The sequence below is a fragment of the Muntiacus reevesi genome, chromosome 1 (genome assembly GCF_963930625.1).
Source record: "Muntiacus reevesi chromosome 1, mMunRee1.1, whole genome shotgun sequence".
Classification (NCBI taxonomy): Eukaryota; Metazoa; Chordata; class Mammalia; order Artiodactyla; family Cervidae; genus Muntiacus; species Muntiacus reevesi.
The window spans coordinates 282,055,256-282,071,524 of record NC_089249.1 but is presented as its reverse complement, the minus strand read 5'-3'; the positions used below and the strand labels follow the sequence as shown (position 1 = coordinate 282,071,524).

The 16,269-nt window shown below is 41.1% G+C and overlaps 1 protein-coding gene across 3 annotated transcripts in view; it reads left to right on the top strand.

Moving 5' to 3' along the window:
• The window catches only part of FBXL17 (F-box and leucine rich repeat protein 17), a 498,131-nt gene that overhangs the window by 436,010 nt on the left and 45,852 nt on the right, over window positions 1–16,269 (top strand). The window lies entirely within an intron of this gene.

Sequence of the window (16,269 nt, the reverse complement as noted above, 5' to 3'; positions counted from 1 at the left end):
CCGAAATGAAACAATCATACATTCTAAATCGAGTGCTTAAAACGGAATTGAGTTCATTGATTAAATATGAAAGGGAGCATCTTTTTGCAAAATGAAAGCCAAGCCTTTTAAATCTTCCCTGAACATTGGTTAATCTTAAACCAGCTTGGCACTAGTTTCTTCATGCGATTTTGCATATCAGGTGTTTACAGACCAAATAGTAGATGAGCTCCAAGTACACTATGTCACTTAATGTCAATGAGTTAGCCCAGTTTCTTCAGCTCTGAGTTTAGCAATTGAAATAATCTGCATAAAAGTGCTCAGTATGCTACAATTAAGCATGCTTATGGAAGGCACACTCTCGGTTCATTTTTTTAAAAAGACCATCTGTTTCTTGGTATGCTACTTGTGCAGGTTTTCCTTTCATCTTTCACCTTCTTTAAAAAAAAAAAAAACCACAGCTTTCTAAAGCTTTTGATATTATTTCCTCCTTAGGTTTTACAGAATGCTCAGTCTGTAGATTTTCAGCTGTGGTTTTACCAGCATCCTCACAAGATCATTTTAATTCCTCAGGAATCTTAGAAATTAGAAAAAGAAAGTAGGGAAGCCTGCCGCCCACGCTGTATTTACTCCCTTCTAGGATGCTGACAGTCTCTGTCGGCAGCCGGGGATCACGGCTGTGCCAGTCGTGGGGGTCCTGGGGGTCCCAGTCTACTGATACTTGCAAGTGAACAGGGTTAAATATATTTTACGTTTATATATTCAAGAAACTTTTACTCATTTCTTTGAAGTGCCCTAAGGAAAGGAGAGAAATGCCCTGACAGGCTGTGAAATAGGAAATCCTAAATAGGATTCTTAGACCCAAAGTTGGTATGTCTTAGTGACACAACCTTTGATCATGCTCAAAGACTAAAATTTTAGCATGTGGAGAAAACGGTTTCTTATTCTGAGGATTTTTAATTCAGAAAACAAACTTCTTTGACCACATGTTGAAAGCATTTTCTCATTCAGTCTATGCTGAAGGTGAAAAATGTACATTATTTTGTGAGAAATGAACAGGATAAAGGGAAGAGGTAAAATATTCTTGAGTTAAATGGCACATTTTATGCCCAGCAGCCAGGGGAAATAGGATAGCTCAGTTAAGAAGTTTATTTTCTTATATAAGAAAGAAGAAAGACGTTTCTATAGCCTGTGCTCTGGAATAAAAATAGCAAATTTTAGACTTGACTTCATTTGAAATGATTAAACATAATGCCTATTTATTGTTGAATTTCTTGGAAGAAAGAACAGTCTTGTCAGAAATCATATATTTTCAAATCTATTTGGTGTCATTTTTATGTCATGAAACTATATTTATTAAAAAAAAAAAAAAGTAAGCAGGAAGTGATAGAGCTTTAAGGAAAGTTACAGAGTCAGAAAAGAGGCTGAAGTAATTGGGATAACCTTGTTCACCTCTGTGCTCTCCTGGATGCAGATCAGGTGGAGTTTTCACAGTGCCTTTGGCCACTGCTAAGAACCTTCCCAATCTCCCTGGTACATCTTGTTTTAGATTGTAAAAGCTTGACCCTAAACTCTGTTTAGGTGGTCTTGCTTTTTAGAAAACCTTGTGCAACAAGGGATTTGATGACTGTAGTCCCAAACCACTCGTCTTTATAGAGTAGATATGGGCAGATACCTGGGATCTGTATCTGGTGTTTGCTGCACCAGCTGCACCATCCAGCGGGACACAGGTGAGGTCTGCTCTACCCAGATCTTTAAGCAGCCAGTTTAGGTTCTTAGCAGACTTCCCCACCCCCCACACCCACCCAAAAAGAAAAATCTATTGCCTGAGAAAGAAAGTGTTAAATGAGCTTTTATATAATAAGAGAAACTCTCTGCAGAACGCCAGGAGTGCGAGTCCAGCGGTGCCTGCGGGTGCGTGTGCGTAGCTGGCTCAGGCGTCCTTTGTCTGCTGGCAGATGTGTAAAGTTCTTTGAGCCAATAGATGTCAGGCTGATTGAACACAGATGGGAGACAGCGAGAACTAGCAAGAACGATGAAATGTTAGGGAAGTCAAGTTCGGATTAAGGTATTTGGTTCTCGCAGCTGAACAAGGCAGCAGACAAGGCTAGAGTAAACACAACTCTCCTGTTTAGCCATTGATTTATTATAAGCACCAAAATTACTTTTATTTTTACATGCAGAAAGGTACATTCAGGTTCTAAAATTATATGTCCCAAGACTAGATTATGCAAGAACAATGTGGTTCACTGTAAATTTCTTAGAAGCTAAGGAGGGGGAAAGAAAAAATCTCATTACTTTCCTAAGTTCTTACAAAAAAGACGGTTGCATATTTTTTCCAGACTATTGGTGGAAATTTTTCTTCACATATAAAGAATAAACCATCCCACCCCCCGCCCCCTCCAGCCCCTACTCAATCTGGGAAACCGCTCTTATGAAATAGCAGTTCGCTAAAATAAAAACACCAAAGACATATTAACTAGGGTTCTTTTTTTTATTGTTGGCATTGAATACAAATCAACATTAAATCTGAGACCACTTTTAGTGTCAGATTCCCAGATCTAAAATAGGGTATACAAATAAAAAAAAATTGGCAAAAATGTTTTACTTATGTTTCATGCAGCTTGTAGTGGTTGAGACTCTTCATTTAGAATTCAAACATCCCCCTCCAGATTCCATATGGCATAAATTTTAGGAAGTTCTAAAAATACTGAAGGGACGCATGGGTCTAAGCAAATAATATATTTTAAACTTTCAGTTATAGTAAGAAACTAGTTTTTCTCTACACAAAAGATAGTTTATTAGCCTCTCCATCAATGACTAAAATGTAGTTCAGGGTTCTATCCACATTTATTTTTAAAACCATTTATCAACCACATGGAATATGGTCAGGAATCTTTTGGTTGCAGCTAATAAAAAACCCCAGCTCAGCTGGTTTGAACAAAAAAGGAAGGGTGGGTTTGACTGGTTCGTGGCCCTGAAGGCCCTGAAGAGGCCATCCCAGTTGGCCATGAAGTCTGGACCAGCAGTCCGCAGTCTCAGGCTCTGGTTCTCTTCTCCTGCATTGCTTTCCGTTTTGCCTCCCTCAGTCTGTTGACGTCCTTAGGCAGATGCTCCTTGTGGTAACAAAAACGTGGCAGTGGTAGACCCAGTACCTCATAAATACCATCCTGAGGGAAGTAAGAACCTGTGGACGGAATTCAAACGTGTCAAGTTCCTCATAGCCTAACTCCAGGGCTGAAGATGAGTTCTATGCAACCAAAGGACAGCTGAGTACTGGGGATCGGCTGGTTCTAAAAGGAAACCCAAACTTCTGCTGAGAAGTAGAGTGGGGTAATGGACAAAGTGAACTTCCTTCAGCTGACTCAAGCCTAGATATTCAAATCTGGGCCCTTTTTACTGTTGCAGGGGATATATGTTGGCTGCTTCCTGATTATTTCTCATCCTCCTTCCCTTGTCCTGGGAGGATCCCCGGGAGAAGGAAATGGCAGCCCACTCCAGTAGTCTTGCCTGGAAAATCCCATAGGCGCAGAAGCCTGGTAGGCTACAGTCCATGGTGTCACAAAGAGTAGGACACGACTGAGCAACTTCACTTTTCCTTGTCCGAAAAACACTCGGCTTTCCTTTTAGAATCAACCAATCCCCGGCACTTAGCTGTCCTTTGGTTGGATAGTCTCCAGGATGTGGTGTGATGAAAGTTTAATGGATCTACTTCACTTAAGGATCAAAGATTCTCAGGGCAGTTCTCAATCATTCTTATCTAAGTTGTTTTCCAAGAGGATCAAGGAAGCTTGCAAGGGGATGTCCTCTTCATTGTGGTCATCACCGTCATCCCCGCCGACTCTCTGTGGACCTTCTTCTCCTTTGCTCCTGCCCCAGAAGAGAATGTCCCATCTCTCAACCCAGCACACGTGCTTCTCTCATCCCGTTTCCTCTGCCTTACACCAGGACTTGATGCCATTTCTGTACCTCTGCCTCCTCAGGAGGTAACAAAGGCAGCCAACAAACCTGTCTTCAACCTGTCAGTCCCACACAAGGGACGCCTCCCCTTTTTCCTTCGTGGCTCGTCTCTTGGGAGTGATATCATAGTCCAGGCTAGCTTCCTGAAACTCCTTCTGAAACTCCTCCTCACCCTCCCACACAAACACACATCCTTCTGAAGCCTCTGACTATTCAGTAAGTATTTATTGTGAGCCTACTGTGTGAAAAGCTAATAACTGTTAGGATTCAAAGTGTGCCCTTGTCTTTTAAACCACTTAAAATCATTTTAAAAAAATTTATTTTTATTGAAGTCTGGTTGATTTACAATATTATGTTAATTTTTGCAGTATAGCAAAGTGATTCAGTTACAGACATATATACATTGTTTAAAATTAATATATTCTTTTCCTTTATGGTTTATCTCAGGATGTTGAATAGAGTTCCGTGTGCTGTATATCAGGGCCGCGTTGTCTATTCATTCTGTATATAATAGTTTGCAACCTCCCAGTCCGACCCCCTGCCGATGGACTTCCCCTTGGACCACAAAGCTGTTATCTATGTCTATGACTCTGTTTCTCTTTCAGATAGGTTCATTTGTGTCATATTTTAGATTTCACAAATAAGTGACATCATATGGTATTTGTCTTTCTCTTTCGGACTTACTTAGTATGATAATCTCTAATTCCATCTATGTTGCTGTGTATGGCATTATTTTGTTATTTTTTAATGGTTGAGTAATATTCCCTTGTATACATTGGGTTGGCCAAAGAGTTCACTCGGGTTTTTCCATAAGCTGTTATGAAAAAATCTAAACAACCTTTTTGGCCAACCCAGTATATATACAGCGTCTTATTCATCCCATCCGTCTGTTGTTGGGCATTTGGATTGTTTACATTTCTTGGAACATAAGGGTACATGTATCTTATTGAATTATAGTTTCATCCAGATATGTGCCCAGGAGTGGGATTGCTGCACCGTATGTAAATCCATTTTTAGTTTTTTGAGGAACTTCCATACTATTTTCCATAGTGGTTGCACCTCACCAACACTGTAAGAGGATTCTCTTTTCTCTACACCCTCATTTATAGACTTTTTAATGATGGTGCTTTTGACTGGTGTGAGGCGGGACCTCATTATGTGGTTCTGATTTGCATTTCTCTAATAATTAGAAACAATGGAAAGAGTGAGAAACTTTATTTTTGGGGGCTCTAAAATCACTGCAGATGGTGACTGCAGCCATGATATTAAAAGACGCTTGCTCCTTGGAAGAAAAGCTGTGACCAACCTAGATAGCATATTAAAAAACAGAGACATTACTTTGCCAACAAAGGTTCATCTAGTCAAAGCTATGGTTTTTCCAGTCATCACGTATGAATGTGAGAGTTGGACCATAAAGAAAGCTGAGTGCCAAAAAATTGATGGTTTTGAACTGTGGTGTTGGAGAAAACTCTTGAGAGTCCCAAGGAAATCAGTCCTTGGATTTCAGTTCATTGGAAGGACTGATGTTGATGCTGAAACTCCAATACTTTGGCCACCTGATGCAAAGAGCTGACTCATTTGAAAAGACCCTGATGCTGGGAAAGATTGAGGGCAAGAGGAGAAGGGGCTGACAGAGAATGAGATGGTTGGATGGCATCACCGACTCAATGGACAAGGGTTTGGGTGGACTCCGGGAGTTGGTGATGGACAGGGAGGCCTGGCGTGCTGTGGTTCATGGGGTCGCAAAGAGTCGGACACGACTGAGTGACTGAACTGAATAATTAGTGATGTTGAGCATCTTTTCATGTGCCTGTTGGCCATCTGTATGTCTTCTTTGGAGAAATGTCTATTTATATCTTCCATTCATTTTTCATTTGAGTTGTTTGTTTTGTTGTTAAGTTGTATTCACTGTTTGTATCTTTTGGAAATTAAGCTCATCAGTCACATTTTTTGCAAATATTTTCTCCCATTCTGTAGGTTGTCTTCTCATTTTGTTTATGGTTTTCTTTGCTGTGCCAAAACTTGTATTTTGACTAGATTCAATTTGTTTGTTTTGTTTTTATTTCTGTTGCCTTGGGAGAGTGTCCTAAGAAAACATATGTATGATTTATGTCAGAGAATGTTTTGCTTACATAAACCACTTACAATAGCTATTTCCCACCCTGGTTAAGCCACTGAAACTCCTTCAGAAATGGTCCTCACGTCATCTGGTCCCATCACTTCATGGAAGATAGATGGGGAAACAATGGAAACAGGCAGAGACTTTATTTTTCTGTGCTCCAAAATCACTGCAGATGATGACTACAGCCATGAAATTAAAAGAAACTTGATCCTTGGAAGAAAGGCTCTGACCAACCTAGACAGCTTATTAAAAAGCAGAGATATTACTTTGCTGACAAAGGTCCATCTAGTCAAGGCTATGGTTTTTCCAGTAGTCATGTTTGGATGTGAGAGTTGGACCATAAAGAAAGCTGAACGCCAAAGAACTGATACTTTTGAGCTGTGGTATTGGAGAAGACTCTTGAGAGTCCCTTGGACTGCAAGGAGATCCAATCAGTTCATCCTAAAGGAAATCAGTCCTTGGATTTCAGTTCATTGGAAGGACTGATGCTGAAGCTGAAACTCCAATACTTTGGCCACCTGATGCGAAGAACTGACTCATTGGAAAAAACCCTGATGCTGGGAAAGATTGAAGGCGGGAGGAGAAGGGGACAACAAAGATGGATGGTTGGATGGCATGACCAACTCAATGGACATAAGTTTGGGTGGGATCCGGGAGCTGGTGATGGACAGGGAGGCCTGGGGTGCTGTAGTCCATGGAGTCACAAAGAGTCGGACGTGGCTTAGAGACTGAACTGAACTGAAGTGAACTTTATTATTATGTTTTCATTGCACTGGTAGTATATGAGGACTGTGTCCTTTAAAACCTGTACGGAGTTACAGATAAATCTGATCCTCCTTCCAGCCACCGCTCCTCTTCCCTAATGGAAGACACTGTGACAGGTGCACTTCTTGCGGACTATTTTTATACACATTCACACATATATACCCTTATAAAATCATTCTGAGATACATCTGTATTGATACTTAGAGAGCTAGCGAGCTCTGTATGATTTATGTCATATGGTATCTTTTAATTGCTTTGTGAATCACATGAAATGAGCATGTCATTTTGTATTCATCTATTCCCCTACTGATGAACAGTAAGCTTTTTCAATTTTTACCATTACAAATTCCTCTTTGTGGACATCTTTGCATGCAGTGGAGCAGTATCTTTTGCTGATTAATTCCCAGCTCTCAACTTAGTAGCTGTGGGACCTTGGATGAGTTGCCTAAACAATCTGAGCTTCATTCTCCTCATCACAGAGTTCTTATAAGGATTAGGTGAGTCAATATATATCAGGCTCTAAGTTACAGGTCAGAACATGGTAAGCACTCCATAATGTTAGCGTAGTGTGAACCCCGAGTTACGCTCATTTTTTAGTTTAATTGATATTGCCAAAGTGCACTCCAAAGTAGCCACACAGATTTATAATTCCTCAGCAGTACTAAGAGTACTCATTGTCCTAATTCATCCCAACACCTTATATTATCGAGCTATTTTATTTCCTCTTTTGTCCAATAAGAAAATCCAGTGGTATTTTAATTTTAATACCAAATAATTGGTATTTAATTTTAACTTGATTAGTAGTGAATATAAATAGTTTTACATACTTATTAGCCAGTTTTATTTCTCCTCTAAGTTATCTGTAGCCATTGTTCATTTCTATTTTTGTAGACTTTTGTCAAGTTTTTTAAAAATATATTCTTGATGCTAATTCTTTGTTACATGCTACAAATGATTTTTTCTCTCAGTCCGCCACTTATTTACCATAGCTTAAAACATCTCTGTCTTTAAGAGACTGAATTTTATGGGGCCACGTTCATCAGTCTGTTCTTTTTGTGCTTCAGGCCTCAAGACGAGATTTGAAACCCAGCTGTGCCGCTTACTGACCCTAAGATCTTGGACAACTTGCATAATCTCTGACTGCCTTCATTTCCTCAGCTGTAAAATGAGGGTAGTAATAACATCTGCCTCATAGGTTGTTGTGAGGTGGATGAGTTAATACATGCAAAGTGTCTGTCACAGAGTAAACACCATTTTCTGTTTCCTATGATTTTTTATGTTTTCCATTATTAAGTAATCTTTCCTCAACCCAAAATCAAAAAAGACATTCTTTTATGGCATTGCAATTATTTTAATTTTATTTTCTTTTGTTTAGGTCTCTAACTGACTTGGAATTTTGTTTTTTACATGTTAGATTGGTATCTACCAATTTTTATGTAATGATGATAAGTTGTCTCTGAATCATTCATAGATGATTTTCTGCTCTGATTTGATATGGTACTTCTCTTATACACAGAAGTTTCATGTATTTAGGGACCTGCTTCTGGACTCTTCCCTGTTACCCATTCTATCACCAATACTATACTGTTTTAGTTATTGTAACTTTATTCTGACAAGAAGTCTAATAGATTTATTCCCTATTAATTCTTTTTCAGAGTTGCCTTTCTCATTCTTTCATACCAATTTTACAATCAATTTCTTAGTTTTTGTTTCGAAACAGTGCTGGTTTTTGGAGGATTGTGCTGAGTGCATAGGTTTTTCTGAAGAGAGGATATGTTTCATAACTTTGAATTCTCCCATTTATAAATTAGATAAAACTCTCCATTTCTGGTCTTCTTCTATACCCTTTAATAAGCTCTAATGATTTTCTCCACAAAGATAGTTCCTGTTTTATTAGGTTTATTCCTACAGACCATTGTTTTTGTGTCTGTTCCTGTTGTCAGGAGAATCCTTTTCTCTTTTAGATTCTAACTGATTGAAGTTGGGGTTTTTGAGCATAGCCACGATTCTGCTCCCTCAAGGATCACAGGCTTGTTGGTGTGAAGGGTCTTGTGTAACTCAGTAAAGCCATGAGCCGTACCACGCAGGGCCGCCTGAGGTGGATGGGGAATAGTCAAGTTAGGACAAAAAGTGGTCCCCTGGAGGAGGAGCTGGCAACCCACTCCAGTATGTCTGCCTCAAGAACTCCATGAAGGATATAAAAAGGCAGAAAGATACGACACTGGAAGATGAGCTTCCCGGGTCGGAAGGTGTCTGTCTGTATGATACTGGGGAAGAGTGGACACTTACTAACAGCTCCAGAAAGGATGAAGTGGCGGGGCAGAAGCAGAAACAGCACTCAGCTGTGGATGTGTCAGGCGGTGAAAGTAAAGTCTGATGTTGTAAAGAACAGTACTGCGTAGAAACCTGGAATGTTAGGTCCATGAACCAACTGGATTTGGTCAAGTAGGAGATGGCAAGATTGGACATCAATATCTTAGGAATCAGTGATCTAAAATGGATGGGAATGAGCGAATTTAGTTCAGATGACCATTATATCTACTACTGTGGGCAAGAATCCCTTAGAACAAATGGAGTAACCCTCATACTCAACAGAAGAGTCCAAAATGCAGTACTTGGGTGCAATCTCAAAATGAAAGAATGATCTCCGTTTGTTTCCAAGGCAAACCACTCAACACCACAGTAATCCAAGTCTAGGCCCTGACCACTGGTGCCAAAGAAGTTTAGGTTGAACAGTTCTATGAAGACCTACAGATCGTCTAGAACTAACACCAAAAAAAAAAAAAAAAAAAAAAGATGTCCTTTTCATCACAGGGGGTTGGAATGCAAAAGTAGGAAGTCAAGAGATACCCAGAGTAACAGGCAAGTTTGGCCTCGGGGTACCAAATGAAGCAGGGCAAAGGCTAATAGAGTTTTGTCAAGGGAATACAGTGGTCAGAGCAAACACCGTTTCCCAACACAGGAGGCACTTCTACACATGCACATCGCCAAAGGCAAATACTGAAATTAGCTTATGTTCCTTGCAATTAAAGATGGAGAAGCTCTGTAGAGTCAGTGAAAACAAGACCTGGAGCTGAGTGTGACTGAGATCATGAGTTATTTATTGCAAAATTCACACGTAACATGAGGAAAGTAGGAAGAACCACTAAGACATTCAGGTATGACCTAAATCAAATCCCTTATGATTATACAGTGGAAGTAACAAATAGATTCCAGGAATTAGATCTGATAGACAGAGTGCCTGAAGAACTATGGACGGAGGGTCATAATATTATACAGGAAGCAGTGACCAAAACTATCCCAAAGAATGCAAGGAGACAAAGTGGTTGACTGAGGAGGCTTTACAAACAGCTGAGGGAAAAGAGAAGCAAAAGGCAAAGGAGAAAAGGAAAGACACACCCAACTGAATGCAGAGTTCCAATCAATAGCAAAGAGAGACAAGAAAGATTTCTTAAGTGAACACTGCAATGAAATAGAGGAAAACAATAGAATGAGAAAGACTAGAGGTCTTGTCAAGAAAATTGGAGATTATCAAGGGAACATTTCATGTAAAGATGGGCACAATAAAGGACAGAAATGGTAAGAACCTAACAGAAGCAGAAGAGATTAAGAAGAGGTGGCAAGAATATACAGAACTATACAAAAATGGTCTTAATGACGCAGATAACCATGATGGTGTAGTCAGTCACCTAGAGCCAGTCATCATGGAGTATGAAGTCAAGTGGGCCTTAGGAAGCATTGCTACAAACAAAGCTAGTAGAGGTGATGGAATTCCAGCTGAGCTATTTCAAATCCTAAAAGATGATGCTGTGAAAGTGCTGCACTCAATATGCCAGCAAATTTGGAAAACTCAGCAGTGACCACAGTACTAGAAAAGTCAGTTGTCATTCCAATCCCAAAGAAAGGTATTGCCAAAGAGTGTTAAAACTAGTGTTAAAACTAACATTCAACATTCATGCTCTCATTTTACCTGCTAGCAAGGTTATTCTCAAAATCCTTCAAGCTCAGCTTCATCAGTTCAGTTCAGCTCAGTCACTCAGTCGTGTCCAACTCTTTGCGACCCCATGGACTGCAGCATGCCAGGCTTCCCTGTCTATCACCAACTCCCGGAGCTTACTCAAACTCATGTCCATTGAGTCAGTGATGCCATCCAACCATCTCATCTTCTGTCATCCCCTTCTCCTCCCACCTTCAATCTTTCCCAGCATCAGGGTCTTTTCCAATAAGTCAGTTCTTCACATCAGGTGGCCAAAGTATTGGAGTTTCAGCTTTAGCATCAGTCCTTCCAATGAACATTCAGGACTGATCCTTGAGGATGAACTAGTTGGATCTCCTTGCAGTCCAAGGGACTCTCAAGGGTCTTCACCAATACCACAGTTCAAAAGCATCAATTCTTCGGTGCTCAGCTTTCTTTATAGTCCAACTCTCACATTCGTACATGACCACTGGAAAAACCATATCAGTATGTGAATCAAAAACTTCCATATATACAATCTGGATTTACAAAAGGCAGATGAACCAGAGATCAAATTACCAACATTTGTTGGATTATAGAGAAAGCAAGGGAGTTCTAGAAAAACATTTACTTCTGCTTCATGGACTATGCTAAAGCCTTTTGCTGGGTAGCTCACAACAAATTGTAGAAAATTCTTAAAGAGATGGGAATACAGATCACCTTACCTGTCTCCTGAGAAACCTGAATGCAGGTGAAGAAGCAACAGTAGAACCAGACATGTAACAACAGACTGGTTCAAAATTGGGAAAGGAGTACGTCAAGGCTGTATGTTGTCACTTGACTTATTTAACTTCTCTGCAGAGTACATCATGCAAAATACCAGGCTGGATGAAGCACAAGCTGGAATGAAGATTGTCAGGAGGAATGTCAACAGCCTCAGATATGTGAATGATACCTGCCTAATGGCAGAAAGTGAAGAGGAACTAAAGAGTCTCTTGATGAGGGTTGAAAGAGGAGAGTGCAAAAGCTGCTTAAAACTCAACATTCATAAAACTAAGATGATGGAGTCTGGTCCCATCACTTCATGACAAATAGAAGGGCCAAAGGGGAAGCAGTGACAGATTTTATTTTCTTGGGCTCCAGAATCACTGTGGACAGTGACTGCAGTCATAAATTTAAAAGACCCTTTCCATGGAAGAAAAGCAAACCTAGACAGCGTATCAAAAACAGAGACATCATTTTGCTGAGAAAGCTTTGTCTAGTCAAAACTCCATTTTTTCCAATAGTCATGTATGGATGTGAGAGTCAGACCATAAAGAAGGCTGAGCTGCTGAAGAATGATGCCTCAAACTGTGGTGTTGGATAAGACTCTTTTGAGAGTCTCTTGGACTCCTAGAAGATCAAGCCAGTTAATCCTAAAGGAAATCAACCCTCAATGTTCATTGGAAGGACTGATGCTGAAACTGAAGCTCCAATCCTTTGGCCACCTGATGCAAAGAGCCCCCTCATTGGAAAAGACCCTGATACTGGGAAAGATTGAAGGCCAGAGGAGAACTGGCCAGCAGAGGACAGGATGGTCAGGGAGCCCCACTGACTCAGTGGACGTGAGTTTGCGCAAACATGGGAGATGGTGAGGGACAGAGGAGCGCTGTGTGTTGCTGTCCATGGTGTCAGAAGCGTCGGACACGGCCTAGTGACTCAACAACAACAACATTAATACCTGTCCTCCATGCTTGGTCCTGCAATAAACCTTCTCTGTTAAAAAAAGAAAAAAACCCAACTGATGGTTGTTACTATATTGAAAAGCAGTTGTTTTAAATGCATCTCGTAACTGGCCACCTTACTAAACAGTCTCAATGTTTTTAATATTTTGCGAGTTTGAGTCTCTTGAGTTTTTTAGGGAAATAATTGTATCTTCTGAAAATCCTGATCATTTTGTCTCCTTCCAGCTTTTCTGCTTCACATTTCTTCTTGTTTTACTGCCATTATCCCGGACCGTATATACCCTGGATACTAGCCATGTCAGAGACATCTCTGGCTCCATCCTGACTTTCATGGACAGTAACTTATTGTACCTTCCTGTCTGATGTTTGCTGTGGGTTTTGTTTTCTTTTCTGAGTTTTAGAAGTTAATTATTTTTGGCTGCCCTGGGTCTCCGTTGCCGCGCGCAGGCTCTGTCGAGTTGCAGGGAGTGGAGGCTGCTCTCGGGGTGGAGCTGGGCGCCCGGCGCGGCGGCGTCTCTCGTGGCGGGGCACGGGCTCGGGCGTGCGGACTTCAGTAGCTGCGGCGCACGGGCTTAGTTGTTCCCCAGCGTGCGGGTTGCTCCCTCACCAGGCATGGAACCGGTGTCTCTCCTGCATTGCAAGGCAGCTTCTTCACCACTGGCCCACCAGGGAAGCCCCCGCCGTGGGTTTCAGCTGAACACTCTTAGCAGGACTCTCTGCACTACACCATGCTGCTTCTCATGAGAAACAGTCAGCCTTAACATTCCTTGTCAGCCTTCTTCATCTGTAAAGCAGAAGTCCTAATACCTTTACTTGTAATTTATCACTGATTGAGTTTTTAAGAACACGAGAATTTTAAATGTCTTCATTCCTTTCTTCGTTACTTTTCAAGAGAGCCAGGCCCAACTCCTTTGTTACTTTTATTCCTGTAATGGGTATTTTTTTGAATTATTGAATAGTTTACCCCCGATTACCCCTTGGCTAGACCGTCACCCACTCTGGGACATGTCTCCCCACCACCCCCATCCCATACTGTGAGCAGATGTCAGTGGAGATTCTGAACTGCATTTATTTGAGTGGTTTATGGTGAAGTCACTTTAATTCAGTATAGCTCTCCGAAAAGAATGTCGTGAACTTACTTTTCTAAAAAAGCAGATTCTTGGGATACAACCAATGTATACCCTATATGTTAAGCCTTTTAGCTTCAGTAATAGTGAGGTAAATATAAACATGCTTATTTACTTTCATCAAGATTGAGTCTTATCCCTGAAATGTTTAAACCTTGAAGTAGAAGACAGCTCTGCCCTGGTCCTAGAGCCTGAAGTGTGCGGTTTACTGAATTCTGAAGGAGATTCTTTAGGGAAGGTTAGCCTGAGCATCCGTTCACTTCAATAGCCTGTCCCGTCTCTGCACGCAGCCCACCCACTCACCTCTCTTGTCTCAAGATTTAAAGTCTCGGAATGTGCTGGGCAAGGATTTGAAGGAGGTGCTGCCGTTTGTATTTTGTTCTCTTGAACAATCCCTGAGGCACAGAGGCCTTAATTAGTGAGGAAAGGAAGATTGTGCCACTTAAGCTTATGGTGCAGGACAGGCTAGAGAAATGTTTTAGTTCAGGGCCAGGGGAGGGGAGGTTTCAAAAGCCTCTGCAACTAATAGCTATTCTTCGTATTTCCATCATTCCCATTGTTGCTTAAGGATTTTAAAGACCATTGCGTTCATCCACCTTGCTAAAGTTTCCTGTGCTCATTAGGCAAGGCAGCTAATTATGGTTTGAAGCTCTGTTAGCCTACAGGACTTGCAAGTTATGTGTAGCCACTGAGCAATAAACATTGGTCACGTACAGTAGGTGTCATTATTTGAAACTAATTTGACAGTCTTGGGACACTGTGCACAAATTGTGGTTCTTTCCATGGAAACCTGGTGCCATTGTTCTTCCTAAGTACTCAGGATCCACTTAAAGGAGTTAATAATGAGTCTTCAAAATCGTCTGACTGAAAATACGCCCTTCGCTGTGTTTTTACTCAGGCCCCGTTGACTCAAAGTGTAGAATTTTCTGCGTAATTTTGTTCATTTATCCACCCTGCCTCCACTCCAGAATCTCAGTGTAAATTGCTCTAAACGCCTGTTCATGTTCATTTAAGTGTACACGTGGGCGCATCGCAGGTTTGTGGACCGTAATCACCCCGGGGTGGGGTCCGTCCCTGTGGGTGCTTGCTGTGCTGCAGTCAGCAAAGGCATGTTGGCGCGTCAGAAAGAACCGTTCCATCAGGAGGTCGCTGTCCCAGATCCGTAAGTCTACGGCTGTTGGGGACTTTCAGTATAGTGCAGCTTCCCAAACTAGCATTTCAGACCCTTGTAGGAAGAGCCCAGTCTGCACTGACCGCCGGGACACCCAGTTTGTTTCCGTAGACTCATATGCCCAGTGATGGATTTGCTGAACCCCACCCTACCGTGTATACTCCCCCCAAAGAGCATTAGTGTCCCCGGCTGCTTTCCAGGGTGCACTGTCATCCCTCAGCTCATTTATGCTTCGTGATCCAGCTCTCAGCCCACTTCTGTGAAGTCTTTTTGGATTATCCCAGCACCCATGGGATTCCCTCTTATTTTGAGCTGATGGCTCTTTACAGGGAATTAGTTGTTTACAAATTTTTGTTCACGTATCTCAGTTTATATGTATCATCTTCTTGAATGAAACCAGGGTTCCTTTGAAATTTGAATGTATGGACATATTTGGCTTTAAAACCATATTTTTTTCATCTGTCTTTCACCCAACCCATACTTTCATTTTCCAGTACATAAGAACTATGCCTGGAACTTACTAGGCACTTAAAAATCATTTGTTGAATAAATGAATGGGTTTTTCTGTATGCAGAAGACAGTGTTTTCAATATTAGTGAAGCTAGCAAAAAAAAATCTAACCATAGCTAAGTAAACAAAATCCATGAGAACTGGTTCTTAGCCTTATACTAAGTACAGGAGCACACCAGGTAGAGCCCTGTTGGGTGTTTGCTGCGCGACTGGCTTTTTGTTTGCTTGCTTTGCTTTGATTGGACAGAAATTAGCTGGCAGCTCCCCTGATCTGGCGCTGAGCTGAGATTGCAGGGCTCGGTCCTGAGCTCACCTGTACACGTTGGCGCTGTGGCTATTGCATAGGGGGCTGCTCAGTAGCAGTGCCCAAAGGATGTCCATAAAGTAATGTGGCTGGTTTTTAATCAACATGCTGGAATTTTCCTGCTTAAATCACTGTGATCTCCTACAAATTAGTCATCTTTTGAGACTATTCCTTATTCACCGCGCTGTAGTCACACTTCATTGGTCTTTACAAGGTGAGCATGTGAGGTGTAGATGGATGATATGGTCAAGGAGAGGACAACAGGGCGGCAAGGTGCAAATCAGCTCGTAATATTTTGCTCCATTTATCAAAGAATTACTGTGTATGTCATGGAAGTTTTATCTGTTTTAATAAGATATTAATTGTGATTCAGAAGTTGACTGTATTTCCAAATCTGACTGGAAGTGTTCTCCATGCAGCCTAACAGCACATTACTTTCCATGCAGAATATGGAAACTGCTTTAGAGATACACCTAATTAAGAAAGTTAAGTTTAATATACCAGTAGTATTATAAGTGACCGAAACATTACATAATGTTTATGACTGTGTGGTTTCTTTGTCTTGTTCAAACTGTTTAAATGAGAGTCCTTAGCTGCTTTTGAATCTCTTCGGTTATGCCAGTTTATTACTTATGACAATTTACGTTTATTA